This window comes from Panthera leo, chromosome B4, assembly GCF_018350215.1.
Source record: "Panthera leo isolate Ple1 chromosome B4, P.leo_Ple1_pat1.1, whole genome shotgun sequence".
Lineage (NCBI taxonomy): Eukaryota > Metazoa > Chordata > Mammalia > Carnivora > Felidae > Panthera > Panthera leo.
This window is the reverse complement of record NC_056685.1, coordinates 119,137,915-119,165,412: the sequence shown is the minus strand read 5'-3', so window position 1 is coordinate 119,165,412 and position 27,498 is coordinate 119,137,915. Positions and strand designations below refer to the sequence as shown.

The following is a 27,498-nucleotide window of genomic DNA, read 5'->3' as shown; positions in this document are numbered from 1 at the left end:
TTTTCCCCTAAGATCTGGAACAAGGCCAATATGCCCATTCTTGCCACTTTTCAACATAATACTGGAAGTACTGGCCTAAAAATTTAGGCAAGAAAAGGAAATGGAAGGCATCCAAATCAGAAAGGGAGAGGTAAAATTATCTGTGTTTGCAGATGACACACACACAAAAAAACTATTAAATCCATAAGCAAAGTTGTAGGATACAGTATCAACATACGAAAATCAGTTTCATTTCTATACTAAGAACAAAATATCCAAAAAGGAATTTTTTTTTAAATTTACAGTGACATTAAAAAGAATAAAATACTTTAAGAACAAACTTAACCAAGGAGGTGGAAGATTTTTAAATGAAAACCACTAAAACACTGTTTTGTGCCAGGCTCAGCTTACTGGTAGTAATGCCATTGGCTATAAATGGCTGGGTGGGGGCACCTGAGTGGCTCACCAGTTGAGCATCCAACTTTGGCTCGGGTCATGATCTTCTGGTTCTTGGGTTGAGCTCCACGTCAGGCTCTGTGCCAACAGCTCAGAGGCTGGAGTCTGCTTCAGATTCTTTGTCTCTCTCTCTCTCCTCCCTCAAAAATAAACATTTTTTTAAAAAAAGAAAGAAAAGAAAGAGGCACGAAGGAATCTACTCCTGAAATCATTGTTGCACTATATGCTAACTAATTTGGATGTAAATTTAAAAAAAATAAAAAATAAAACAAGTTAATAAAAAAAAGAAAGAAAAGAAAAGAAATGGCTGGGTGCACACACCTAAGCTCCAGTGAACTTCCCAAAGATAGCTCCCCTTTCTAAACCAATGTTAGAACTGACCTGATCCTTGTGGTATTTTTTAGATTGCAAGATGCCCTTTAGCAATAACCATTAGGAAACTTTGAAGAAAAAAATAATGTATTATTTACATGTCATAGAACATATAAGGCACACGGAGAGGGCACAAAATAAGGTCTTCAATAGAAAGAGAGACAGAGAGACCAGAGACAGAGAGCAGAGACCTGGGATTCTGCTTTTATTGGGGCTATTTTAATTTATTTTATTTTATTTTTATTCTGCTTTTATTGAGGGTGGGGGTCTAGGGTTTCTTAGACTCACTCTTTATTGGTCAATTTAAAACATGAAGCAGAAATCTGAAATTCAGGAAGAGAAGGGGGGGGGGGAAGCAGCCCCAAATGGTCAGTTATCAAAATCAGCTAAAATCTCTAAAACAAAGGGGCCTTAGTGTGGGAAAGCAGCCTGGTTCTTTTTCTACGTGTGCCTGGTAGTGTGTTTATTCAAGATAGCCTTTGTTGAAGCAGAGTCCCCTGTGAAGTGGATGCCAGGGCAATCAAAGCTCAAGTCAAGCACTTGCATTTCAAAAAGAAAAGCCAACTGTCAAGGCTTAAACTGATGAAAGAAATTAAAACAGATACAAATAAATGGAAAAATATCTGTGTTCATGGATTGGAAGAATTAATATTGTTAAAATGTCCATATTACCCAAAGCAATCTACAGAGTCAATCTTTATCAAAATCCAAGTGACCTTTTTTTTAATAAAATTTAAAAGATAATTCATATGGAACCACAGAAGGCACTCAATAGTCAAAGCAGTTTTTAGCAAGAATAACCAAGCTGGAGACCTCATACTTCCTGATTTCAAAATATAATACAGAGCTATAGTAATCAAACAGTATGTATGGGCATAAGAACAGACACAGAGACAATGGAGTAAAATAGCTCAGATATAAATCCATGCAAATACTTTCAACTGATCTTCAACAAAGGTGCCAAGAATACACGATGGAGAAATGATGGTCTCTTCAATAAAGGGAACACAGGATACTGGATACCCACATGCATAAGAATGAAATAAGACCCTTATCTTAGACCATACACAAAAATCAACTCTTGGATTAAAGACTTAAACGTAATATCTGAAGACATAAAGCTCCTAGAAGAGAATACAGGGGAGAAGATTCGTAATATTCATCTTGGCCATAATTCTTTAGATATGCCACCAGAAGCGGAGGCAAAAGCCCCACAAAAATAGACATGGGGGGCTACATCAAACTAAAAAGTTCCTGTGCAGCAAAGGAAGCAATTAACAAAATGAAAAGATAACCTATGGAACAGAAGAAAATACTGATAAAGGGTTAATCTCCAAAATATATAATGAACTGTTGGAATCTAATAGCAAAAAACCAAATAAACCCAATTTTAAAAATGGGCTAAGGACTTGAGTAGGCATTTCTCCAAAGACGTACAAATGGCCAGCAGGTGTATGGGAAAAAGCTCAAAATTACTAATCAGCAGACAAATGAAAATCGAATTACAATGAGAAATCACCTCACACCTGTCAGAATGGCTATTAGCAATTTAAAAAAAAGTGTTGGCATGGATGTGGAGAAGTTGGAACATCTTGTACACTATTGGTGGAAATGTAAATGGTGCAGCTACTACGGATCTACGGAAAACAATGTGGAGATGGAGTTTCCTCAAAATATTAAAAAATAAAGCCTCCATATGATCCAGCAATCCTGCTACTGAATATTTAGCCAAAAGAAATGAAGTCAGGATCTTGAGAGAGATTAGCACTCCCATGTCCATAGCACGCTGTTCATAATGTAGGAACAACCTATATATCCACCAACAGATGAACTGATAAAGAAAATGTAATATATACATACAGCAGAATATTATTCAGTCTTAAAAAGAAGGAAATCCTGCCATTTGCAACAACATGGATGAGCCTGGAAGACATTATGCCGAGTGAAATAAGCCAGACACAAAGGAAAAATACTACACGATACACTTACATGATGACTCTAAAATGGTCAAATTCATAGAAGCAGAGTGATTGTCACTCTGCAACAGTGGTTGTCAGAGGCTGTGTGGAGGGGGACAATGGGGAGATATTAGTCAAAGAATGCAAAATTTTAATTATACAAGATGAATAGGGGCTCCTGGGTGGCTCAGTCGGTTGAGCATCCACCTTCGGCTCAGGTCATGATCTAGCGGTTTGTGAGTTTGAGCCCCACGTTGGGCTCTGTGCTGGCAGCTCAGAGCCTGGAGCCTGCTTTGAATTCTGTGACTCCTTCTCTCTCTGTCCCTCCCCTGCTTGCGCATGCTCTCTCTCTGTCTCAAAAATAAACATTAATTAAAAAAATTTTTTTGAAAAGATAAATAAACACTATATATCTACTATCCAACATAGTGCCTCTAGTTAATACTGTATTGTATACCTAAATATTTGCTAAGAGCCTGAATATTATGTTGTGTTTTTATCACACACAAAAAAAAAATAATAAAGAAGGGAGGAGGAAACTTTTGGAGGCAATAGATACATTATGACACAGATTGTGGTGACAGTTCACAGATTGTACTTATCTCCAAACTTATCAAGTTGTATATATTAAATATGTAGGTTTTTGTATGTCAGTCATACCTCAGTAAAGTGGCTTAGCAAAAAAAAAGTTGACACACATTTGAAGAGGTGGAAGTTACTAGTTTACAGTTTTGCTTAAGATTGTAGCAAAAAAAAGGGAGGGAATCATTTCTATTTTCATTTATCCAGGCAGTTATTGAACAGATATGGATTGAGTGCCTCCCAATTTCCAGGTACTGTGCTAGCCCAAACTAGCCTGATATTGGCAAGTTTCTATGGCCCTTTGCATGCCACAGTTGTTTGTATGAATAAAAAAGAAAGATAGGAAATCTAACAGCATTCTAGAGAATAATATTAAGGGTAGGAGAGATGTCATGGAGGAAAACAAGGATGAAAATAAAAACATGATGATAAAACAAAGAGGGGTGCCTGGGTGACTCAGTCATTTGAGCATCTGACTCTTGATTTAGTCTCAGGTCATGATCCTAGGGGCCTGGGATCAAGCCCCACATCAGGCTCTGCATTGACCATAAAGCCTACTTAAAATTCTCTCTCTCTCTCTCTCTCTCTCTCTCTCTCTCTCCTCTCCACTCCCCCTCTCCCCAACTCATGCACTCTCTAAAAAAAAAAAAAAGAAGATAAAGTGATAGTGATTAAAGAAAAAACATAGTGAAAAAGAAAAAAATGATGGAAAAAATGATTTTATGAGGAAATGAAAAAAACAGAAATATATATTGAAGAGTTGCCACTGGTCTTGAAAGCAAACCTCCATTAGAGAAACAGAGGACAGTAATTGAACATAGCAGTAATTGGATTGAACAGAACAATGATTAGTACCTGGGAAACTTTTGGAGGCTGGAATACGACTGAACAAAGGAACAGATGTAAAGATCAGACGGTCTGAATACCAATTTCAAATTGCTAGTTATGTGCCTGTGTGAATGATTCATTGTTTCTCATTTTCTTTCCCCCAAATCTCATCTTTTGTAAATCCAAAAAAGCTGGCTATATAGTTAGATAAAATGAGCCTGGGTCATTGAGGAGCTTCAGTTTAATAACAAGTACAGTGAATAGGATGCCATTTCTCTCTCCAAGCCCAGTAAAGTCCATGTTGTAAAGCATTGGAAGTATGTCTCTGCACGATAATTCCCAGAAATGCATTTCACAGCCTTTAGTCGAATGAAATTAGCTTATGTACATCCCCAGAAGGCTTACCAGGCATTTCCTCTTAAATGCAATTTGTGCTTAAAATAATGATTCCATGTGGTATTTTTTCATCAAATGAACTTAAAAGTAAGCAAAAAAGATATTTCTGTTCCACAAAATCAATCCATCCTCTGGGATTTGGTTGAGGTTCTTTCCTTATTTATATAATATGATTCATCTATAATGGTTCATATGGTTTACCTCGATTATTGGTTGGTGAAGGCAGTATAGTTGCAGAGCATATGTGTATGGGGAAGAAAAGACAATTAATAAAATCACAAAGGGTTTGGCCCACATTTGGTAATTAAACTTCTCAGTGTTTCAGCTTAAATTTCATTCTGCCCATTTGCCAGGAGGTGACACTATGAGCCTGTGCAGTTTTCTTTTTCTTGTTAGGCTGTGGCACCTGGCCCTCTTCCCAGTCCCGTGCAGATCACTTTGACATTTCACTTCATCTAGGTGGTTTCTGTCAGTTTCTGCCTGAGAAAATTGAAGGCAGAGAAGCTAAGTGACTTCCCTACACTCTCATCGAAGTCAGCAACAGAGCCAGGCTACATACAGTTCACGGGAAGATCCTTCACCATCCAGGTGGCAACAGCTCAGATTTTCAGCTCTGTTCCAGGTTTATTCACTAGGACCGGAAAGTGTGGGTGCTGCTGGAGAATGTTCTGGGGGCTGGATGTTACTGTGAGAAAAACCAACGCATCATTAGAACATGTTCTTATGCAGTTCTCATCTCGTACTGAAAACTTAGTACAAGGGACATTATTCAATTTTATTAACATATCAGTGCTGTTCCAAAAAAAGCTTTCATGAAAGGAAAGGAAAAAGTAAATCAAAGTTCAGTTTTAATGATTTTCTTTTCATTTTTAGGTTATTCTTTCTTGGGTTTTGGAAAGCCCTCCCCTTCCCCATTCACTTCCCCTCTTGGTCCAAGGGCCAACTGGTCTTTCTGGTGGTCTGACAGCTTTCCATCATTAGTTTCTGCATTTTATTTAAAGTCATATGACCCAGCTGGAACCCAGAGGTCTAGGATTCTTTGCTAGGAGGTTTGAGGAAGATAAATCTGCAAAGTTAGATCCCCTTTCCTTTCAGAGGCTCTATGGGAATGAAGAGTGTGTGTTTTTAGTTCTTTTCTAGAAGTCCAAAAGGAAACCACTGTGGACTTCCAACCTCGGGCATTTCCGCCTAACTGCCTTCTTGATTTTGTCATCTGACATGACTTATCCAGAACAGTGGTTCTCAAACTTGAGTGAGCATCAGAATCACCTTGGAGACACAGATTGCTGAGTTTCACTTCCAAAGTTTCTGATTCAGTAGGTATGGGTTGGGGCCTGATAATGTGCATTTATTTCTACAAATACCCAGGTGATAATAGTCTGGGGACCATGAGAAGTACTGGCCTCTAAACAACGGTTTTCATCTCTGGCTACATTAGAATTATCTAGGGGAGGTTTGTTTCTTTGTTTGTTTGTTTTGTTTTTAAAGACTAGATCAATGACAATTCAATGCTAGATCCCAGCCCCAGAGATATTCATTTGGTTGGTTTAGGTTAGTTTTTAACGCTTTTCTAAGTGATTCTTCCAACTGTGCTCCAAACCCTAAGAGATGCTATTAAGTGTCAGATTTCCTTTGATAATCAGCTTGTCTCCTGGGATGTCTTTGGAATGCAGCTGAGCAGCACTTTCTGTTTTCCACCATAAGCTCTCTAGTGCCACCTCCTGTTTTCCGAAAAATATCCTCTTAAATAGCCTTCAGAGCTCACCCCACCCCTAGCCTACAGGTGACAGAGTGTGGCAATGCTCTCTGCTGTCTTTCAGATGAGTTCAGCCACTAACATAGGAAAACAAATCTGTGCTCCCTGGGACAGCTTGGTGTATGCCATTAACCAATCTCCAGCCTGAGCAGGTTTCCAGGCATTTTGATAAAAGAGTACATAATTTAGGTTATCAGTTTAGTGCCTTCATTTCAACACTTGAAAGTGCCTCATAGTTTTGATGCAACTAACTCAGTTATTAGGTAGCATGACACAGCTCCATAGTTAATTATATTTTGACAACCAAACAGGTTCTCTTGTCCTTTTCTCAGATTCTTTCAGAATCTGAGAAACCTCTTCTAACATAAGGAAGATTCTACTCTTTAAAATTCCCTGGGCCTTTAATACTACTGCTTAACATTTAAATAAAATATTGTCTTGAGGTTTTTTTTTTTCCTTTCCATTTTTGTATCTCATACAATGTGTACACAGCTCTTAGAAAAATTGTCTTCTATTCCTACTTTCAGTGCCCTGAAGGGAAAGGAGTTTGGATATTCATTTCATATGTGTTTCCTAAAAGGCAAAACCTTATTAAGAAGACAGTAATAATATTCTAATTGTCATATGGCCATTACTGTATTGTAAGTGATGCTCAGACTAGACTAAAAACCATAGAGTCAGTCATTTAAACTAATAGATCACATTCACAACCAATTAATTAGTGGTAGGAAAATGGTTTGCATTTGACTGTTTCCCAACAATAAAAATAACTGACTCTTCCAATATGCTGGGTACAATGTTGAGTGCTTTATATGAGTCTGGTACAAATTAGGAGACTGAAATTCAGAGAGTAAAACATCGTGCCCAAGGTTAACAGGTAGAGTCAGGATTTGAACTTAAGCAGATCCCTGAAGACAGGATCACTACTGTATTCCCAGCACCTGGAACTATGCCTGGCACACAGGCACTCAATAAATACCTTTTGAATGACAGAATGAATAAATGAATCTGACTCCAGAGCTCATGTTATCCACTAGATATTACTGTTCAAATGACTGGCCTTGGAGCAGATGTTTAAATCTTGGCTAAGGGGCTGTGGAAGAGGCACATGCCACCCAGACTCTACCAGATAACAGGCGGGACTACCCCACCTTTAGCTTGGCACATGCCTGAGGCACTTACACAAGTCTGCAGCTCAGCTTTCTGAACAGGACAAAGACAGTGAATAAATTTGCAATCTCAGTAGTGAGTCCAAGTCCTAAATGTTGAGCTCTTTCTATGCCCATACTCTGGCATTAAACCTGTCTATTATACCCAGCCAGTAAAGTCACTAGCATGCAATAATACAGACTGACAACCATGAAAAAATAGCAAGGAAATTTCATACATCAGATCAATAGGAATCTAGTTTAAAGCTTCAAAATTGACACTTTTTTCTTGCTCCATTTACTATGTACCATACCCATACTATTAAATGTGCAATCTTTGTTATAAAGTATAACCACAAGAGTCATTAAGCCATTATAATTATTAAGCTAGGCATTCATAATCATCACCTAATCATAAACCTTTATAATCAGGGTATAATCCCCTTACTTGATATGATTTTAATTTATAAAATGTCTCATTGATATATTTAAATGTTGTGACAAATTAATAAACAATCATCTACATGTAGATGTAACTATATTTTAAGCAATAACAGAACAGGCTTCTCTTTAAATAAATTAAACATATTACCAGTGGCTGTGCTAGCTCTTCTTCACAACAAATTGGTGTCCTTAATAAATTATTTAAAGTGAAGTTGATAAATATATTCATATGATTTTATAACTCTGATTGACAATCACTGATGAAATATTACCTTTAAATGTTTGATACAATACAAAAAGCAAAGACTAATCTGGTTATAATGCTTAAATGTGTGCATTTGTGTGTGCATATGTGGGCAAATGTGTGTAACCAAGCATGGGCTAGCAGTCTTCATGGAAGGTTCACCTTCCTATACCAGTTGGGTGGCTATGGTTTTTATCATAGGCAGAATGACTTTATACTACAGTGATAACTTGGTTGTTGACTGCCTAGTTACACCAGAGGTGAGGCAAGAAAGTATCAGATATTTATTGTTTTTTTTTAATTTTTTAAAATACGTATTCATTTTTGAGAGAGTGAGTTGGGGAGGGGCAGAGAGAGAGGGAGACACAGAATCCGAAGCAGGCTCCAGGCTCTGAGTTGTCAGCGCAGAGCCCAATGTGGGACTCAAACCCACAAACCGTGAGATCATGACCTGAGCTGAAGTCAGACGCTTAACTAACTGAACCACCCAGGTGCCCCACAGATATTTATTGTTATTACTTTATTATAAGATACGCCACCATGTACAGCCTACAAGTTAGTCAGAGGGAGAGAACCAAGAGTTTTTTAGGCTCTTTTACTGGAATACTTGGTTTTAGCACTGTTGCATGTTTATAAAATATATTCTCCAATGGAGCTTTCTAAAATTATCTAAATGTGTATATGTCTGCATCCAGAGAGAGGTGGGGAGGTGGAGAAACAGAGAGAACAAGAGAAAGAAGAGAGAAGAGATACAGACAGAGGTTGGGGGCAGAGTTTCTAGGTTTTCTCAGCTTAGGCAAATGCTCACTCCTATACTGAAGCACCTCTTAGCTGATGGGTACAAACAAATGAGGAAGGTTTTTACTTTTCTTGATACTCCTCCTCATTACCTACTGCCTTCCCTCATCTCTTTATACATTTCTGAATCCATATGTATTTTCATTCCCAAGTTGTGTACCCTCTGTAGGAGCTACAAAGAAGGGTAGATCAGGAAGTATGGGCAGCTGTATAAAAGGCAGTCTTTCTATACAGTGGTAACACTAATGGATGGCTTAGTTGGGGAACCTAGGTGGCTCAGTCAGTTGAGCCTCTGACTCTTGATTTCAGCTCAGGTCGTGATCCCAGGGTCATGGCATCAGGCTCTGTGCTGAGCATGGAGCTTGCTTGGGATTCTCTCTCTCCCTCCCTCTGCCCCTCTCCCCTGCTCATACTCTCTCAATAAGATAAAATAAAAATAAAATAAAATAATAAAAATTTTAAAATAAATAAAGGAGCCTTTAAACACATTTTCATCAGTTACCCACCAAGCTACAAATTCCCCAGCACCTTTACCAATGTGATCACCACACCTAAGGTTTTACTATATAAAAATTCTGGAGCAGCCACTGTGTGTGTAATCCAGTGCATTTGGGTTTAGTCACTCTGCAGCAAGTTAACAATTACTTATCCCATTTGTGGAGACCAAGGTCAGAGGGACAAATCCAGAAAAAGGAAGCTTTTCTGCCTCTTAGAATCAAGAAGAAAATCCTATTCTTTGAGCTGTGATCTCCTAGTGTAATATAAAATACAATACTCTGAACTGAACCTAGAATGTATTTAGAGGTATCTTCACTTCCAGAGCTATTAAGTTATTCAATACCTTTTGAGAAAAGAAACATTTTTAGAAGAGAATGAGGTTAAGAAAAATGCTAATACAAGGAAGTGACATGTGCTGAATCTTAAAAGGTGAGTTGGTGTTCTCTAAGTGGTACTCAGGTGCAGGGAGGGGAAGGTAGAGATAAATTCAAGGCAGAGGGGTCAAATTGCAAAGGCATGGGAATTAAGAAAGTGTGGTTCCATGAAAGCAAGAACTAAGTTAGCCACATCTAGCAATGTATCCCCAGAGCTTAGCATAGTTGCTTGTAACATAGGAAGCACTCTCTATATATTTGAATATTGAATGAACAAATCAATTAACTACGGGTAGAACAGTATAGCTAATGCATAGGAGTGATGTGTATGTGTGAGAATAAATCTGAGAGACAAGCAGGGACAGATTATGATGATCCTTGCAGGCCAAGCTCTGAATTTTTTACTTTATAGACCGAAGGAGGCCTTTGAGAAATTTTTAAGTAGACAAGTAATATGACCACATTTGCATTTCAGAAAATCACTGTGGGAGATAAGTTAGAGACCGAGAGACCAAGTAGAAGACTGACATAATCCAGGTAGAGATGATGAGAACCTAATTTTAAAAGGCAACAGTGAAGGTAGATGGGAGAGATGGCTTCTAGAGATGGCATGAAGGCAGGATTGATAAGGTTTGGTGGCCAGCAGACATGGGCATGAGGAAATGAATAGGATCCTTGCATGTCTGGTGGTACCGCTGACTATATTCACAAAGAGGAAGACCAGGTTTGGGAGAAAGAGAGTGAGTTTCATTTTAGACATGTTGAGGGTCTAGGGAACATCTAAGGGGAGATGACTAGCAGGTGGTCAGGTCTCTAGGTATGGAATTCAGGCAGGTCTAGTCAGGGAAAATGTTGATTCTGTCTAAGAGGGAGTTAACTACTTGATTAAGATCCTGCTTATTCATTCACTCCACAAATATCCAACTGCCTCCTCAACATCTTCACTTGTCTAAAAGATATGTCAAACTCAACATGGCTCAAGCTAAATTTCCAATATTCCCTGAAAAACTTCACTGACACCCTTCCCCCTGTTTCATCTGAAGGAAACTGCATTTTCCTAGTTGCTCAGACCAAAAATCATGAATGCCTAGGTCCTGGATGCCTGTCTGCCTCTCATAACTCCAAATCCAATTACCAGCAAATCCTGTTGGCTCTACCCTCTGACTATATTCAGAAATGTAGCCACTCCTCACTTCTTCCACTGCTGCCTCTCTGATAGAAATGAGCATTATCTCTTGTCTGTATTACTGCAGTGGCCTCTTAATTGGTCTCCTGCCTCCACCCTTATTCCCCTCAGGCTTTTCTGCTTAGCAGCCACAGAGATCCTATTAACATGTAAGATCTGACCTCAACTCTCCATTCATGCATCCCTAAGTGCCTTGTATTCCAAACCCAAGAAACCTTTCTTGCTGTTCCCAGTTCATACCAGCGCTTGCCTACCTCTTGCCCCTTGCACTTGCTATTCCACTCTTGAGGATCCTCCTTAGCAGGTTAGCTATATATTTCACCTTCTTCTCATCCTTCCATAAATCTCATTTTCTTACAGAGAGTCTTTCCTAACTCCTTATTTAAAGGTACACTTCCCCAACATCTTTCTCTAATTTTTTTTTCCTACAGTCCATATTGTGATCTAATTATGTATTACACTTATTTTATTTATTGTCTTTTTTGCTCCACTAGAATGCAGGCTCTGTGAAGAGAAGGAGTTTTGTTTTGATGAGTGGTTCTTTTCCCTAGCATATATGATAGCACTCAAATAGAATATTCTATTCTACAGGTAGAATATCTCAATATTCCATCTCAATCTCTCAATAAAAAAGTTGCTGGAAGGAAGGATAGATTAAAGCTGTATGTGCTAACCATTATCAACGATGGACAGAATTATAAAATAAATATCCCTACCCTCCTTGCAGTCTTTTGGCAGAAATAAGACACGTTCCCATGCAAAAAGTTAAGAAACTGTACAAATGCATGCTTGGGTCATCTATAACACTACGGTGTTCTTTAAGCTTTTATAAACTTAGGCTGATGGAAGACTATAGAAATCTGACACTGTTCTCAGCTTTCTCTTTTCTTCAATGATGGACAATATTTGCCAAAAATCAGACATTTCTTTACTAATCTCAGCCAAACCTCATATGTTTTTCAGACACAAAACAAAATTGTGAAATAGCATGTACCACCAAGCTACATAAACACCACTTTATTCTGTAGTCATTTACCATATCACTCCTTTTTGTTTGACGAACTTGTTAGAGGAGAACACTTTGTCAGGTGAATATTGAGACATTTATAACTGAAAAGTTCTTTTTATTTGGGGCTCCCTTTAAGTCATTGTCAGTTGAATGTAAAAGACTCTTCACATAAAATTCTTGCATTTCATTCTTGCTTCTACTTTCAGTCTTCATGTTTCTCATCTTCAGTCCTCAAAAATCAAAATATGGTGGCAATGGGGTGGAAGCAAAGGAGATCTCTAGTTTGGAAAGTCTGTTAATTTACCTGTTGTATAAAGTATGGTGATAAATGTATATTCTTTGTGTACACTATAGTGAGTAACTATATAGTAAATGTAAACTACACTTACTGTATAGTTATAGTAAGAAACATCCAGAAGAGGCCTAGATTTTAATCTCTATAATGTATTCATGTAACAAGTTATTCATTCATTTATTAATTCAAATCAGTAAACATTTGTTGACTATTGCCATTGATGGGCAAGGTGCTATTGATGAGTTGGTGACTAAGACATGGTTACCTAAGTGGCAAGAAAGACATGTACACAGAAGTAATGCAAACAGAAAGGTGTCATAATGGGGGTGAATAAGGTGCTACAAGGGTACAAAGAGATCACCACATGAGAAACCTGTCACTGTTTCTTTGCCAACTGTAGATGGACTCAATAGCCAAAGCTTGTAGTGTATTCACTTTCTAGGAGTCTTGGGGCTTTTCCCCCCTCTTAATAGGACAATTAAGAAAAGGACATTGAAGTTTATTTATTAAGCACCTACTTTGCCATGAAATTGTGTTTGAGAGAGATGCAAAAGAAATAAAACAGTTTTCTAGATTTCAAGGGTCTTAAGGAGTACAGATTAGTATACAAATCAATGTATTATTTAGTATTATTTACATGTGCAAGTGGAGTAGACCAGAGTTTCTCAACCTTCATGAATCCCTTCAGGCATCTTGCTAAAATACAGATTCAAATTCAACAGGTCTGACGTGGGTCCCTGAGATTCTATAGTTCCAGCCAGCCTCCAGGTGGTGCCATTGCTGCAAATCATTTGACAACACATTGAGTGACAAAGACATAAACAATAAGGGCCCAACAACTTTGGAGATGTGGATTTAAATCTTTTGGAAAAACCATATCAAAATATGAGACAGCAGTTGGGCTTTGAATGAAAAATATGGAAAATAAAAAGAAGTAAACTGAGTACCAAAGCAAGGCAGTAGAAGATAAATTCTGGGAGAGTGAACAGAAGACTTTGCCTGGGGCAAAGAATTTCGGGGGGGGGGGTGGGGAGGGGGAGGGCATTAGACTATACTGATGGAATGATCAGTTGGGTCATATTATGGGAGGCTTGGTACACCAAGCTGAAGATTAAGGGTTTTATCCTATGATCAAATGAACACCAATGGAATTTGAAAGCAGAGGGGAGAAATAACATAATTCAATTTACATTTTAGAAACATTGATCAGGCAAATATTATTACTGTAGTTTAAGGATAAGGCAGCACCTGCCCTGGCTTAGAAATGTGGTGATGGAAATAGAAAGAAAAGAACGTGTGCAAGGTGAGAGCCTCTAAAGAAAGATGCAGTCTTTGCCAAAAAGCCTCTAGATTCTCAAATGGACACGGTAAATACTTTGAAGGAAGAATTGATAAGACTTAATGAATAAACTATGAAGAATGAAGAAGTTAAAAATAACAATGACTCAAACCTCGATCATTAGAAGGGGTCATTAAACATATGTATATGGAGGAGGTTAAGTTTGGTCAGAGAGGTGATGAGTCTGGATTTAGGTATCAGGAGTTTAAAGTGTTGGGATAACTCCAAGGGGAAACTTCCAGCAAACTATAATTGCTGTGAGGTGGAGATCAGGGGAGTGGTCACCACTACAGACAAGGCATTAGATAAGTCAGAGTGGTGATAATTAAAACCATGAAGCAGGGGTAGGTCCCCAGGGTAGATACTGGAGAGGGCTGAAAGCAGAGGGCCAAGGACTAGACCTAAAGGTATGTTCTTATTTAGGGAACAGAAAGACCAAATAAACCAACCATGCCAAAATAGACTTGTAAAAAAATAATTGTTTTTAATAGTCCATCACCTGTAGTGTCTGCACTGAACCAAATTTTTTGACCCATAGGATTGTTGACTTTGGCAATGTGCAAACACATTTATGTTCCATTCTTGGCACAGTCAATGCTAAGCTTTTGCTAATGTGTCTTCAGAAGGCCTGGGTTCTAGCCCATTTTGTCTCCTGCCTACAGGCAGCCTTAGACAACTCCCTTAACCTCTCACCTCAGTGTAATCATCACCAGTCAAAAGGGATAAAAATACTGCACTACCGCATCAAGATGAATTTCCAACTCATCAAGAATAAATGTAATTTTAATGCCATACTCAAGACATTGCCCAACTTAGATTACCAGGAAAAAAGACAAACAGAATTATTTTCCTAAATTGAAGTAGTCAGATCTAGGTTGTTAAATGTATTCACCAGATTTTGTTAAGGGCTTATGGTGTGTTCAGTACTGTGACGTCAGCACACCAGATACAGAGTTAAAATCAGCATGGGCCCGGCTTTGAAAGGACTTAGAATCTGGTAAGGAAGAAGAGAAACAGAAATCATGAATGATAAAACATGAACTCATATGTTACAAATGCCGTAAGACCCATATGAACCAAGTCCAACTGATGTTCAGAGAAGAAGAAATTTCTGACAAAGAGAGAGAGAGGAAGAGGGCCTTAAACAAGGGTAAAACTGTAACAGATGGAGAGGAAAGGGAGGGCATCCCATTCAGGCCCAGAGGGAAGAGGGTACAGACAGGGTTTGGGCAAAGGCAAGTAGCACAGTTAGCTTGGAACATGGAACAATTAGGGGAGCAGCAGGAGACAGTCAGATTGTAAAGGGCACAGATGCCAGGCCAAGCAGTCAGGACTTTGTTCTGTGGACAGTGGAGCATGATGAGGGCAACAAAGGACCTAGAGAAGCAAAATAAAACAATTGGAGCCATGCTTAAGGTGGTTCAGCAAAAAGGGCGGACTTCAAGGAAAAATGGAGACAGTAGAATTACCAAAATGGATGGATGTTTTTTATTTGCTCATTAAAGCAGGGGACAGCAGTATTCTATGAAAACTGCTGCAAGCATATCCTTTCCCCCAAAATTAATTGCAATAGGAACATGGAATTCACGCTTGTCTTTTCCTAATAATTCTGTGTTTTATAGTTGAATGTAAAGTTCCAAAATAGATATACTGTCCACTGAAGCCAGGAAAACTGGCCAGGACTGAAAGCAATGTGCCAGCTCCAGTGAGTCAAGGAAGAAAGGTGATGGGCAGAACAAGTGAAGCAGTGATTCTAAACCTTTTGGGGACCAGAGATTCCTTTGAAACTGCACATAGCTCATATATATGTTAAATTCTGCATACAATTTCAAGTAGTTCACGGACCCCCTGAGCCCTATACATTGAGCCCCAGAAACTCAGATTAAGACTCTCTGAGCTGGGGGGCACCTGGGTGGCTCAGTCAGTTAGGCATCCAACTTCAGCTCAGGTCATGATCACCCAGTTTGTGAGTTTGAGCACCACATCCGGGCTCTCTGATGTCAGCACAAAGTCTGCTTTGGATCCTATGTCTCCCTCTCTCTCCCTCTCTCTCTCTCTCCCTCCCTCTCAAAATTAAATAAATAAACATTAAAAAAAAATCTCTGAGCTGGAAAAGACAAAATTAATGATGTCCCAGAAATACCATAAAAAGTAGCACATAAAAACTCATAATTACAGAAGTCAGGATTACCTACCCCAGATGTTTCCAAGGAGGTTCCTTGACCTGAAGTTATTCCCATGGGTCAATCAGACTTTTTGGAAGCAGGACTCAAAAAAATCTGAATTTTTAATTAACCAAGGTCATTGTGGTAAGAAAGCAGGTTTTGAAATCTCTAATCTAGTTTTTTGGGACAACAGCTAACTATAACCCTTCCTATGCAGGTGCAACACTCTGCTGTTTCTAAAGATCTTAGTAGCACTCCTTCAATATGTCACTAAAGGGCTCAACTGTTAGAGAGTTACTACTTAAACCTGACCTTGAATTCTCAGTGCATCTTCATTCACTCCTTTCATTCAGTATGGTCACCATGTCCTCTTGGAAGACAACCATTCCTTCCTTCAGCTTTTCACAATCCCAACCTTTTCCACTGTGCTTGAAGTTAAAGTTTCTGGCCCCATTACCATCATCATGACTCTTGACTTTTCAGGGCTTAATGCTAATCCCAGTGTTTTAGAGGCTATCTCTTAAGAATGAGGCATACTGGGGTTTCTACTAGATATCCTCCTGCAATTCAAAGGTGACTCATTCAGAAAACCCCATGGATCAGGAATTAGGTAGATTCCCTTAACTGACCCTGACCTCCATACTATTTCCTGACCTTGATTCTCTATCCATCTTTCTGTCTCTGCAGAAGCAATGGAAATACACTGGATGTTAAACATAGGGGATGAATCACTGGAATCTACTCCTAAAATCATTATTGCACTATATGCTAACTAACTTAGATGTAAATTTAAAAATAAATAAATAAGATTAAAAAAAAAAGAAAGAAGCAATGGAAATAGCTAACGTCTAAAGAACTAAAGAATAAGAAGGCAGTCATTTAATGTATATCTCTGATGTCCAGTGTTCCTGGTTATTTCAGAAAGAAAACCTATTGTAGAGTCAAGCTTTCTTTCTTATTCACCAGCCAAATTGAGCCACTTTGGAGCACTGTGGACCAAAAAGACTCAACACAACCTCAAAGAGTCAAAACTGAAAATTCGAGTACCGAGCAAATTCTCTGACTTGGTAACTCCTAGTTTTGATTTTCCCGGGTGGGTGGGTTGGGTCGGGTGAATGGTTAGCCAGGTCTGGTTTGCTTGGGACAGAAAAATGGAAGCTGCACAAATCTAGGAAGCAGCAGATATCATGAGGCACAGTCTCCAACACCATCTTCACATTTTTCCAAACACTTTAGCTTTCCAAACCACTTAAAGAGTAGCTCCTGCTTGCACCTCAAGCTTTCAGAATATTGCCTATTATTCTGTTCCTGATGTAGCAGAAAGAGAAAGGGTGGGAAGTCAGGTAGATCAAGTAGTTACTTATTATGTGCTTTTAATCCTCTTAATCTCCCAAGAGTTTCAATATTTCCTTTTTTTTTTCTTTTTCTTTGTTTTTGTTTTAGTCTAGTTTTGTTTGGTTTTTTGTTGTTTGTTTGTTTGTTTGTTTGGTGAAATGGGCATAATCCTACCTTACCAGGTTGTTGTGGATATTAATGTGGTCCATGATACAAAACACCTAGCACAGTGTCTGGCTCAGGAGAAGCACTCAGTGTCACTTCCCTTCCCCTCTCCAGCTCTGTTATCCAGATCATTGGCTAGTCAGTTTACATTGCAAGATGTGAGGACTTAGAATCTATCCCTGAATACATCCCTAACTGCTACTGCAGAGCATAATCCAGTAATAAGAAGCTAGGTGATCAACATCAAATTCACTTAACCACTTAAAACCTCAGTTTCTTCATTCTTAAAATGATAAGGTTGTATGAATGATCTCCCTCCAGCTCTTTCCCTCACTGTATCTGCACCAGAGGTAAACCAACCTTCTGAGTTATTACAGTGCAACAAGTTTGCTGCAGCTGTGTTCTAGGTTGTAACCAGAGAACATAGCCCAGTAAGATTCAGAACAGAAGGGAAAGTATTTAAGGATAAACAGCAGGAGACCTAACCATTACAGCCAGGTAGAAAGATACAGAGAAGAGAGATAATGTTAAATTACAATTGAAGTGAAGGTGGAAATTACAGCAACAAAAGCAAAACCAGCACAAGAGGCTAATGGCAGATTCTGTGATGTGAGACGAAATGTCATTTCCAAAGGTTTTTAATAATTGTGCTTCTGCAAGAAGATTTGTAATTACAAACATGAATAATCCGCGGCATGTATCATTTCTAAAGATAGAGGCTGTTATTCTGTTCCAGATGAAGAGCTAAAGAATATCTCACACCGGTTGGTAAGTGACAAGGCAGTAACAACCAGACAATTAGGATGATGCAGCAGCAGAATTGGAGTCGAAATATCCCATATACAGATGCTGAATCCACTGACAAGGAAGAAACATCACTGTCACATCCAGGAGCGGAAATCTCCAGATAAAGGGAAGCCACGTCACACAAAGGGCGAGGACATTACCTCACAGGGTAGAACTATCACCACTTCAGTCCTACCTGAGTACACTCAAACACAATGAAGGATAATTTTATTTCTAAAAGGCAGCCAAGAAAAACACTTTTAAGTGAAGGAGATGGTGAATAGAAAATGTAAGTCTCTTAATATTGAATTATTGGTCTGCCTGTGAACCCTATGTTTTGTTGGGTTTTCCTATGGTTCATAACATTCGCTGTTATAGTAGATGATAGGCAAGCCAGGCAAATTTAAGAGAGAATGAATTACATTGCTTCCAGATGGAGTCATCCTTGTAGCTGATTTCTTTCTTCCACATCCTACATATGCTTTGTCAGGAAATCTGTTGGCTCTGTCTTCAAAGCCTATCCAGAATGGAAACCACTCCTCACCACCATCACCACCACACTGAATTAGGACTGTGGGCTCTCTGCATCTTCCCTAAGCCCTCCAAAACCTGTTCCCCAAAATGGCAGCCAGAGTGATGGTCTCCACTCTTCTGCACAAAACCCGTCAGTGGCTCCCCATTTCACTCAGAGTAAAAGCCAAAATCCTTCTTCACTGGCCTAGAAGGCCCACAGGGCTCCCTGTTAATTTTTGCCCTCCTTTTCTTCACTCCTACCACATCAGTCTCCTTTCTTCTCCCATACTCCAGGGAAGCCCCCAACTTAGGGAATTGGCCCTTGTCTCTGCCTAGAAATTTCTTCCCCAAATATCCATCCATGCTCACTTCACCTGAGAGTTTATTCACACTGCACCTTTTCAATGAGGTGAAACCTGCCCACCCTTAAAATTATAGTTGGCTACTCCCATCTTTCATCCGCTGCTCCTGTTGCTCCCTAGTTCCTTCATCTTTCTTTAATCACTTTCTAACATAAGAATGTTAGAACTCACTAAGAAGTGAGTTTCCTGATTTATTATATTTATCATTTGCTCTTTTTTTTTAATCTCTTCATACTAGAGGGCAGGGCCCTTTGTTTTTCTCCTTGATATAACCCAAATGTCTAGAACAGTGTCTGGTACACGGTAGATATTTGTAATTATTTATGGAATGAATGAGTAAATATAGCAGAAAATCCAATTCAAACTGGCTTAACCCTAAAGGAAACACTGTCCATATGACTGGAAGTTCAGAAGTATTTGACAGAGGATCAGGAAGGAGCTCTGCTTCCCTGTGATTCTTCTAGATCAGTTACTTCATCAGGCTGATAACATGGTTGCAAAAGTTCTAGAACCAGTTTGGGGTGGTCCATGGGCAGGGGGAGGATGACTCTTTGAAACTTTCTTTTCAGAGTGAGAACACTAACTAGAAGCCTCAGCAAACTTCTACCATCTAATTGGGCCAAACTGAACCACTCTATGTTCCCAGTGGAATGATGTGCAATGCTTTGCCTCACTCAGAAGAGGGATGGAAAAATCAGGATGGATTTAGCTAAAATTAATCAAAACCCACCTCAACCACACGGTCATCTCACAATAGGGGAAGAGGAGTGGGATAGATGGAGAGGAGGAAAACCTTGTGTCCACTTCTCAAAGTTAACCAGATGAGACAGACAGAAGGAATAGGGGAAAGGATTTGGTCAAAAAAGAGATGCTGGAAAACTGAACATTCTAAAAGTATCTCAACTGATTTTACTGGTGGTGATGTTCTGAATTCAGTAGCATATGAGCTTTATGACTTATTGGACTTACTCAGGAATATTGGAAAAGTTGCTGTGGACTGCACAGAAGCCCTGCTCATGTGTGACAGCCTCATACCATCCCAGTTGATCCATATTCACACAGTAAATATGTTTAGGAATGAATATGAAACAAATTTGTTATTGATTCTGGTTTCACTGAAAACCAAATATAACAAATATTGCATAATCTTACAGTCCATAGATGGGGAAAGAGTGACTGAAATATGGAATGCAGCTAACTGTTACTTTTTATTAAATGCACAATGTGGGGTGAGAAGGGGACATATGGGACATGAAATCTGATATTTCGGCAGTCTTTTGCTTCTGCATAAACCACACAGAAAAGCTTATCACTGCTGCTGATTTCCAGTCAGTGATCATTCCTCCTGGGATTTGGCAAGAGTTTATCTTTATGCTATCTGTTGAAAAAGCGGTGGGGAATGAGAAAACCTTGCCTAATCAAATTAGAAAGCTAAACAAAATTTCTGAGAGAGAAATGATTAAGAAGAAAAAGTTTAGAGTTTGTATGCACAATTTCAGGCAAACAGTGGGCAGATTATAACAAGATTATATCTATTCATACTGTGAGTGGGACTTCATGGAAATAACTTATTAGCAGTTAGATTCCTATACGTAAACTCCCACACAAGTGATACGGTGGGGATCTTAATCTCTTAAACCCACATAGCAAAAGAAGAATTTGAAATTTTTAACTCCAAAATTATATCATTCTATGCTTTGACTCTCTGGATTGTTTTGGGTATTTTTTTAATCTTTTTTTTTTTTAACCAGTCGGGGGGAACAGAGTTAGGATAGGGACACAGTTTTTTAAATGACTTACTATAGAGGCACCTGGGTGGCTCAACTGGTTAAACATCCGACTTTGGTCATGATCTCACAGCTCATGAGTTTGAGCCCTGTGTCAGGCTCTGTGCTGACAGCTTGGAGCTGAAGCCTGCTTCGGATTCTGTGTCTCCCTGTCTCTCTGCCACTCCCCTGCTCTCTCTCTCTCTCTCTCTCCCTCTCCCTCAAAAATAAATAAACTTTAAAAACATTTTTTGATGACTTACTGTATTTCCTAGATTGCAGGTATATATAATTGTATACATGCATCTGTGGCAGACAAAATAATGGCCCCCAAAAGTACGTATATCCTAATCCCTGTAACCTGTAAATATGTTAAGTAACATGGCAAAGATGTATTAAGGTACAGACAGATGGAAATAACTCTGTTACACAGTTAACTCTAAAATTATCCCAGTGGGCCCAAAATATGTACAAGGGCCCTTAAAATTGAAAGAGACTGTAGGAAGAGGGAACCAGAGGGCACCATGAGAACTCAGTCTGACTTTGGTAGCTTTGAAGATGAAGGAAGATCGATATGAGTCAAGAAAATTGGACAGCCTCTAAAGGTGGAAAATGCAAGAAAGTAGATTCTCTCCTAGAGCCTCCAGGATAGAATGCACCTTTGCTGACACCTTGAGCTTTGCCCAGTAAAATCCATGTCAGACTTCTGAACTACAGAACTGTTAGAAAATAAATTTGTGTTGTTTTAAGCCATTAATTTTGCGGTAACTTGTTACAGCAGCCATAGAAAACTAATACAAATATCATTTTATAGAATCACATATTGTAAATAGAAGGTACTGAAATAGCCTTGAGTTTGGAACATTCTCAGATGCCGAAGGCAATAGATTAAAGGCTGAACAAGATCCAGTCCAATCCGCCTTATCAAACCTGAACACATTTCAGGAATTGAGCTCTGCTATCTGTGTTTATGGACACTTCAAGAAATAGCAAGCAGTGTATTCCCCGATAATCAGAAGCCAGAAGACTGCTGAACAGAATGTACAATTGTAAGAATGTAAAAGGAAATAAGAATTTTATTTGCTTTTCATGCAGAGGCAGATTCTTATTTCTATGATCTCTATTTGCCTAAATATAAGAAATCTTGTCCTTTTTTTAAGACTGAAATTTTATCACTTGTACTACCGTATTTTTGGATGAGTTTTGGTGCTGTCTCTGACACTGACTTTCATATTTAAAGATAACTGACAGGAACCACTCTCTGTTGGGATGCTTGATGCGTAATCATTCCATCTATATTGAACAAATACTCATTTGACCCTCACTGTCCTCAAAGCACTGCCCTAGGCAGCAGAGTATAATAGTGAACCATCTACATTCAGCCCTTGCCTTCCCAGAACTTAAAGTCTAGTTGGGAAATCAGGTACGAGGGTTATCACAACACAGTGTGGGGAGTTCTGTAATAGGACATTTTGCTGTTAGGGGCACCTAACTCAGCCTTGACAGAGAGTAGGGGGTGTATACCCAAAGGCAAGGATTTTTAGAGAAAGCAGGCCCTTTGGTACAGCCATCATCAGATGGCTGATTTATGTTTGCAGGGCTGGGTCTTATTCTTCTGTCTCTTTCTCCTGGTCAGTTTGAATCTCTTGCTCAGGGAGTCACCCTGTTCCTGAATGTAAATGGCACATTGCCCATTCAAACACATATTGTAAGGAGAAATTCAAAACATTCTTCAAAATTATGGCTCGGTATGTTTTTTAAACTACTATATGGATATAGTTTTGGCTTTTTATTTTGAAACTTGTTATGCCACAGATGGCCAAAAAACCTTTTGCTAACCTTTCCCTGTACATATCTTGCCCATCACATTTTACTAATTCCTAACACAAGAAAAATAGTATTTATTTTTAAGTAAAATTTTATATTTTTCTACTTATAAAAGAATGCAAGTTCATTTTAGGGATGCCTGGGTGGTTCAGTTGGTTTAGCATCCGATTCTTGGTTTCAGCTCAGGCCATGATCACACAGTTGTGGGATTGAGTCCTACATCAGCCTCTGTGCTGACAACACAGAGCTTGCTTGGGATTCTCTCTCCCCCCCCCATTCTCTGCCCCTCCCCTGCTCATGCGCACACATGCTCTCTCTCAAAATAAATAAATAAACTTAAAAAGAAAAGAATATAAGTTCATTTCAAAAATCTGGGAAAGTGCAGAAAAGAATAAAGAAAAATAGTTTTATCACCATGATTCTACTAATCTGAAGGCATCTCTGCCCTCAGTTTTTTATACAATCAATCCTGGCAGACTCCATATTTATTAATTCATCTATTCACTAAAACTTCATTGTAACCCCAAAACCAATACTCTCAGTGCTTTCTCAGTCAGTCAGGGGCCCTTGTATGTGCACAGCAGCAAAAATGTTGAGACCCACCACACATGTTCCCAGCTGAGGGTGCTGAGGTTAATTAAGCAGAGCAATGCTCTGCCTTCTTGTTTCAGCTCTCAGGCTGTAAACAAGTATCCTTTTTGTAGTCTACTTAGTGCCATGTTTTTAGCATTTTTGTGCTTTTCATTGGTGATTTAATTGTTTAAAATGACCCTGAGGAGTGCCTGTGTGGCTCAGTCGATCGAGCGCCTGACTCTTGATTTCAGCTCAGGTTATGATCCCAGGGTCGTGGGATCAAGCCCTATGCCAGGCTCCATGCTTAGTGTGGAGCCTGCCTAAGATTCTCTCTCTCTTTCCCTCTGCCCCTCTGCCCCTCTCCCCTGTTCACACTCCTTCTCTCTCTCTCTCACAAAAACAAACAAACAGCATAGGGCTAAAGTGTTCTCTTGCGTTCCTAAGCACATGGAGAAAATACATGAATTAGATAAGCTTTGTTCACACTGTTGGCCATGAGCTCAGTGTTAATGAATCAACAACATATATTAAATAAGGTGTCTTTAAATGGAAATACGCATAAAACAATGTTATAATATATTGATCAGTTGACAAAATCATTGTGACCAGAGGTTGCATCTTCCCCAGGAGCAGTGATTCAATATTGGCTACTTCAGTGTTCATATAGAACAAAACTACCACAAATACTAATAATTTTCTGTATTTTCTTTATGCCAAAGAAGAAAAATCATACAATATGTTAATTTTTTATCTGACCTTTTTTTTCATTTAACATACATCTGAACACCTTTCAATATTATTACATATTTTTAAAATATGGTTTTAATGATTTATTTGACCAAACTGTCTCCTGGATTTGTTTCCCTCTTGCTAGATGTTAGGTTACTTCCAAAGATCATTCTTATACATTCATTTTTGTGTTTTTTATTCATTCATCCATTCAACAAACATTTATTGAGGACCAACTATATTCCAGGCCTCATGCATAAGGATACAAAAATAAACAGAATTGGCATCCATCCTCAGGAGTTTCTGTCATCCTGAAGTTTGTGCCCAACTGAGAGGGACAGATAATAAGCATTCACGCAAATAATTCATTAGAATAGTAATAAATGCTAGTAGGGACAAGGACAGGAAGCTACAAGAGGACACAAGAGAGCCTGATCTTGAGGAGGGAGAAATTCCCTGATAAGTAACATACTCAGCTGAGCCCTGAAAGAATTCAGGACCAGACTGTACTAGACTCCTACATTAGAGGTAGAAGGAAAGGTTTTTCTTCTCTCTTCTCTCCCTCCTCACCCTCCCCACAGCACAAGCCAACGGTGCATCAACAGTTCACCCTCATGTGCATGTGACCACAAGGTCAGGCTCCCATCTAGCTGCCTGCCCACACCCACTACCCCTTTCTGCCACCCCCACCCCTAGAGGAAAGAGGAGTAGGAGAGCCATTGGGCTAAGCTAAAGGATATGTCTGCCTGGATGGGATTCAGTATGTAGCAGCCAGCAGACCCCACAGGACCAGGCTAGCAGAAGAGAGGGGCTCTTCTCAACTGCAGGCCTGCCCAGGGTAGGGCCTGGACTCAGCTGCGGGGTAAGGCAAACAGATGCACTGCAGTTTAGCACTGTCTGGGGCCACCACAGATACTGTCAAACCCCACCACCACCATGCCCTTTTTCCCAGTAGAGCAGCTGCTCAAAATCATCCTTTGCTACTGTTTGGAAGATCAAATTCAGAGTGCAAATGGCTATTTACGGGTATTAGGTGTACAATGTGTGAACAAGTCAATAGTATTCAAGTCAAGAACCAATTAAAACCATTAGTTGACCTCATTGCACACCTTAAGAGCAGCCTTACTTTAAGAGGTCCAAGTGTCCACTTTGCCAGAAAATCTTTCAAACAATTTTATTTGAGGATATATCTCCAAGAAATGTGTATACCGAACTGGAGACAATGTGAACATCAAGGAATTTGAACGTGATTATTGGGGGAGTATCAGTCTGAATTATATCATGCAGAATTTAAAAGAAATGCGATTTATACTTTCTAAAAGATTAACACTAAGTCTTAACTGCTAACTAGCCATTGCCACTAGAGGTCCTACCTACCCTACTTCAACAAACAGATAAGCGGTCTTTGTAACCAGTCCCTGAGTAGTGTGATTTGTAACACATGCCACTTAAGTGCTTGGACATATTTATTCTCTTAAAATAAGATTAACTGCAGTAATCTTTGGCACATCACGAATTTGCTTAGCAAATTCTCTCAACACGAATGAAACTTCAGCCGGTTACAGGCTAAATTGTCATCAGTTCCAAAGCAGCAATGCCCAAATTAGTATGCAATGCAAAAAGTAACTTCTATCCTGAAGGCCTTGACATCCAGGATGCATATTAATAGTGACTTATTTACCAGCCATACACTGTGATTCTCTAAAACACACTATGGTGACAACATATGCAACAATCCTAATAAGGTTTCTCAAAAACACCTTTACAGAGACTTCAAATCCCATACACTCTGAGCTCATATTAGCTGATGCTCACCTAAAGTTTTCACTCAGAGAAGCAGTTTGAGGCTAGTTTGGCACCTCACCCAGCTTTCTAACAGTCTCCAGGTGAAAAAGAGAAGGAGAAAAAAGGTGTTAGTTACAAAATCAGAGTTCATAAACTTTTGCCTCTTTGCTTTCTGTGTAGCCTAGCTGGGACTCACTCTTTCCCAGAGAGTGTGTCAGAAAGAAACCCCCACCCCCCCCACCCTGTCCACCTTCTCACCAAGGTCATTTCCACCTTGCGCAACCCTCAGGTCTTCACGAGGAGTTCCATGCTCCATGACCTCACAGAAAGTTCATCCTCTTTGTCAATATCTTCAGCCATCCCTGAATCCAAGACATTGTTCAGGTTCTGTGACATGATCTATTCTTAGTGAACCGTGTTGGGGAGTCTTAAACCCTCACATTTTCATCCAAGTGACTCTGTAGTTTGGCGTCAGTAAATAACTGCAATTTGTGTGTGTGTTTTCCCCATGAGGATGGATTTCAACCTTCAAAGCCTGGGTACTAAAGTCTCTTTCACAACTGCATTTGCATTTTTAGGAAAAGCACTCATTCTGTCCCAGGTTTTCCTGAGCCCTTTTCTTTTTCTATCCATGACACTTGGAGCAGTGGTTCTCAGCCCTACCTGCACATGAAAATCATCTGGAGAGCTTTTAAAAGCACAGAAGCTTGGACTTCATCCCATATAAATTGAATAAAAATTCCTGTGAGGCGGGCATTGATATTTTATATAGCTCCCACGTGAAATGTGCAGGCAGGGTTGAGAACCAGTTCCTAAAAGTATTAGGATTATTTCACTCATATCACTTGATCAAGATTTTTAAGAAAGAAGGGTGCCTGGGTGGCTCAGTTGGTTGAGCATCCAACTCTTGGTTTTGGCTCAGGTCATGATCTCATGGTTCGTGAGTTTGAGCCTGAGCTGACATTACAGAGTCTGCTTGGGATTCTCTCTCTCTCTCTCTCTCTCTCTGCCCCTCCCCTGCTTGTGCTCTGTCACTCTCTCTCTCAAAATGAATGAATGAATGAATGAATGAATGAGTTAAGAGATTTTTAAGAAAGATATTCCATTTAAATCCATGGGAATTTAATATATATTAATATTAATGACCCTTTGTACTTGCCTAGAGATTTTAACATTTTATAGTACTTTCACAACTCATTTACTATTTGCATAATCAATCAATATTTATGAAATACATATCAGGGACCATACTAGGTGCTAGAACAAAATAGATGAAAAAACATGACCCTTGTCCTTCAAAAACATACAGAGGAGTAAATGAGATCAAACAGATACACTTCCAGACAAGTTGCAAGTGCCATAGAGTGTGATAAGTCCAAGGAGGGAGTCATCTGGTATATGTGGGAAGTTTGGGAAAGGACTCATGCAGGAGGTTACTCCTTTGCGAGTCTTGAAAGATGAGTAAGGGTCTCCAAGTGGAAGGTGGGGGTGGGTGGGAGAGATTCCAAGAATTTCAGGCAAAGGGAGTAGTATAAGCAAAGATAATGAAGCTATGAAACATACTGGCATGTTTTGTTAGTTAGGTAAGAGGAGCGGCAGGAGCAAGAAATGGGTCTAGAGAATTCACAGGGGACCTAAATTCTACACTAAAGAATTTGGACTTTATCCTGGAGGCCACTGGACCTCCAACACTTTTTATCACACACCCATCAATAAAAAATTTTAGCAAAACTTCCAACATATGTTTATTCATTTATAATTTACCTATATGTAATGCCATATTAATATACTACAAAACATATGCCAAAGGTAGACATTTTTAAAAGGCCA

At 39.2% G+C, this 27,498-nt stretch overlaps 1 protein-coding gene and 1 long non-coding RNA gene across 23 annotated transcripts in view; one reads left to right on the top strand and one right to left on the bottom strand.

Moving 5' to 3' along the window:
* Positions 1 to 27,498, top strand: part of ANKS1B (ankyrin repeat and sterile alpha motif domain containing 1B) — a 1,079,782-nt gene that overhangs the window by 865,122 nt on the left and 187,162 nt on the right. The gene's annotated exons all lie outside the window — the stretch shown is intronic.
* Positions 4,452 to 27,498, bottom strand: part of LOC122224979 — a 41,532-nt gene continuing 18,485 nt past the window's right edge. Inside the window, exon 3 of the long non-coding RNA XR_006205046.1 lies at positions 4,452 to 5,256. This is a non-coding gene — a long non-coding RNA (uncharacterized LOC122224979). The remainder of the gene's footprint in view (positions 5,257 to 27,498) is intronic.